Raw genomic sequence first — 3,862 nt, forward strand, 5'->3', positions numbered from 1 at the left:
TTTTTTGCAAAATTGATGTTGAACAGTAGGCTTTTTCTCTTAGGCATTTTTTAGTTTAGGTCCATCCTCTACCAAATTTGATAGTACTGTTTGGGTGACATTTACAGTAATGTACCGTATGTGTCTCTGCCATGAATAGGTACTTATAGTACAGTACTCTTGTAATTCCAAAGTTTACACCTCCCTGAGGATAATGGAATGCGATCAGATTAGAGGTGCTTCATTTTCTTGGTTTCATTAAACGTATATATTTGTTATACATACTTCTTGATTGACGTGGTTGCAAGTGTGAACATCTTCACTATCTTGAACTTCTGTTCTACCTGGACCTACTTTCTGCAAACTGTTTTAAATTCAAATGTGATTTATTTTTCTTCACTGATCAATAATTGCAGAGATTTTCTGGTCCATTTCCTTGCACACATTCTTGCACTATCTATTGCTGGGGGCGCCTTCCTTTGCTGAACACTGCACACTGTTGCAGAGGTTTTACCTTGGAATGTTTTGCACCTGACAGTTAAAAAGGTTTAGCCTCTCATCTGCTCTCAATTTAAAGTGGGAAGCCTGGACAGAGTGGCGCCAGGCAGGTATCAGCAAGCCAACCTAGACTACCTTAGGTCAATGTTTTATAACAGCAGCAACATACATGACCAATAAACAAGCAGATACTGCACCAAATTCTGCCTCATCTATCAGGTCATACATTTATCATGCACTGTAGTGTTGATACCTGTCTGCCAAATAGGAAATAAATACTTCAATTCAGCCATATAATTAATTCGGGAATTTGTTTTTTTTTTTTACCTTTCATACAGTAATTTAAAGGGGCGCTCCATCCACAAAGAAAGATGAAACCAATAAAATATTGTTTTTGTTTAAAAAGAAAGTTTGGAATATAAAACGTAATACAAAATAGAATTTCAGCATAGCCAAACAAAAATATTGAGTCTTTTTTGCCCTAAATTGGAAAAACCTGTGTCAGTCATGTATGTTTTTTAAATCCTAAAATCTATTTCAACTACAGTAGACTAGCTTTATTATTTCGTTGGATCAGTGACAAAATTGGCGAAATAGATTTACCAAATTTTTATATTTCTTTTATTGTACATTTTGGTTCCTAATTTAATACAACCTTTTCACGTAATACGTGTATGTGTCTGTATGTGTAATGTCATATTGGTAAATGGGCAAACATGCATTTCCAAACACTTGTTTATGATTTTTTACATACATGCGATACTAGTCCTGTATTTGTGTCCTATTGCTTGGAAACATAATTGGTAAACAGTAAATCAGTAGGCCTATATTGTGACATTACACATCCCCACCGTTCCACCCAAGACTCGGAATTCTATGGAATAATAAGAAGGCCAATGCTAAAGCTTTAAAAAAAAAAAACGAAATGTGTCCATGTACTTCTAACAGACCCCATTGTGCCCTCCCCCTCACCAGTTTTTAGGAGTGTTCATGTTTCTTGTAATTGATTTGTTCTCCTCTTTTGTTTTGCTTGTATTTTTTCATTCTGTATGTGGCAGGTTCCCCGCTCTTTGATACAAATTAAATTAAAAAACCAAGACAGTTTTCATAGATGGAGGCACGAACATTTTTTTCCAATCCTGTTTAGAACTACATTAAAATTTTACCAATTTCTGAAGGTTCAAAATCTTTTCAAAGATTACTGTACAGCAGTAAGCCTATATATTACTGTATAGTAACATCTCCCAATTACGAACCTTCCATTTAAAAACTCTCCATTTTACAAACCCAATTGGCAGCGATGACTTCATTACTAACGATAGTTGTTAAAAGTCTTCAATGGTAATATAAAATGTTACATCAACTAAGAAAGAAAACATTTAAACCAATAAAAATGACATACTGTACAACTAAGTTTAAAGCAAGAAATATCAATCGTGCAGTGCGTACTTGTTCAGGCGTACTGTACAGTAATTGTCACTTTTTGTGCATTGGAGGCACTATTTGCATGTATTCGCGATCTTTATGAATAGAATAATAACACTTGTTTTGGCCATTATGGTCATGTTTTTATTCGGAAATCACTTCAAATGAATCCACACAGATAATTTTGGCTTTTAAGTATTTTTTTGCAGAAAACAGTAAAATCCAAGTCATATTTCTTGACAAAATTTTGCTTCCGTCACAAGGCTTAGGCCTACCTGGCCCTGTAACTTGTTGCATAGGCAAAGGTGTACCCTCACCACACTGAGATGCTATGAAACTTTGAACTCTCTGAATTACAAATTTTCTCATTTATGAACTTTGTTCAGACGGAGGGGTACATAATTGGGAAATGTTACTGTACTGTATTTTAGAGAGGGTACTACATAGTCACACCTCCTGCACATAATTAACAGATACTGTACGACCAAAAGAAGATTACAGTACAAAATTTTTAAACATTAATACTTTACTCTATGTTACTAGCTTTTTTGTTGGTTTTTTTCTAGTGTTTTTTGATTTGACATTTTTACCTCAGCCTCAATTGTTCTAATTTTTAAGTAATTTCAGCCTCAGTATTCTTATAAAATGTGTTCTTAGTTAAAAAAAAAAGTGTAACTGTGTTAGGCAAGACTTTCTTATACCTTGTTTCACTAACTTATTTTGTTAAATATCGTCAGAGAGGGCGGAAAAAAAATAAAAATAAATGTTTGTTTTTCTATAGCAAATGGTTTTGCCAGAAACATCCAGACAGGCAAAAATAACAAGATATTGTTTATTTATTTATTTAATCTTTCTTTACATGTAGGCACTTTCAGTACTATAGTACTGATTTTCAAAGTGGTACAGTGACGAGAAACATATTTACAGTAGTAATAAAACAAAGAATAAAGTAAAATAAAATTTGAAAATATTAATTTAAATGATTTTGGAATGAAAAAGTCGACATCTCATTAAAATAAATTTTTAATTTGTGTAGTAGTTCATCCTGTCTAATATTATACATTGGAAGAACCAGGTTGTTATGGGTTTGGCTACGTGTGCCTTTAGAATGGGTAGTATTGTTAAAGGTAAATTTTGAAGACAAATATTGAGGGGCATATCCTTTTAAGCATTTGAAAGTCATAAGAATAATTTTTCATACCAAATCACATTAAGTGTACTCCATCCAAGGGCACTTAAAATATTCACATGATTCTAAATATCAACAGAAAGTAAAATTCTACCTAGTCTATTCATAAGAACTTGTAAAAAGTTAGAATTTTGAACATTACAATTAGACCAGACACCAGGGGCGGATCCAGAGATGTCCAAAAGGGGGGGGGCCGAAAGGGGTGACGAAATTTGGGCCGATCGAGACAACAATGTCCTAGGGGGTCTGGGGGCATGCCCCCGTGAAATTTTTGTGTTTTAGACGCCCAAAAATAACATTTGAGGCGTTGTGGGCTATCATTTTTTTCTTTTTCCTTCTTTTTTTCTTTTTTTTACCTTTCAAAATGGGGGGCCGGCCCCCCCCTAAATCCGCCCCTGGACACAACAACAATGATCGAAAAAGAGGAAAAAATTAAAGCATTTGCTAACGTTTTGATGTATAAGAAGGAAGAAAATATTTAGTATGTTGGATGACACCAATACGCTTTGAAACATTAGATGAAACATTGTTTATATGGTCTTTCCAAGTTAACCCTCTAGATACCGTCTTCGACTGTAGTCGAAATTAACCTCAAACCGAGAATTCCCATTTTCGACTGCAATCGAAATTTAGTGACTAAAAAATAGGTGGTTTTCAAATCGCTCTTCTGTTTTTATTTTAGCTCCAATACGTCAGAGATTTTGAACACGCATGCGTGAAGCCTTCGTCTTTCGAAATCTGTGAAGAACTCACATGCGCTTATATAAAAAT

Source organism: Anneissia japonica, unplaced genomic scaffold, assembly GCF_011630105.1.
Source record: "Anneissia japonica isolate Jap-2015-1 unplaced genomic scaffold, ASM1163010v1 scaffold2756_len2360902_cov194, whole genome shotgun sequence".
NCBI lineage: Eukaryota > Metazoa > Echinodermata > Crinoidea > Comatulida > Comatulidae > Anneissia > Anneissia japonica.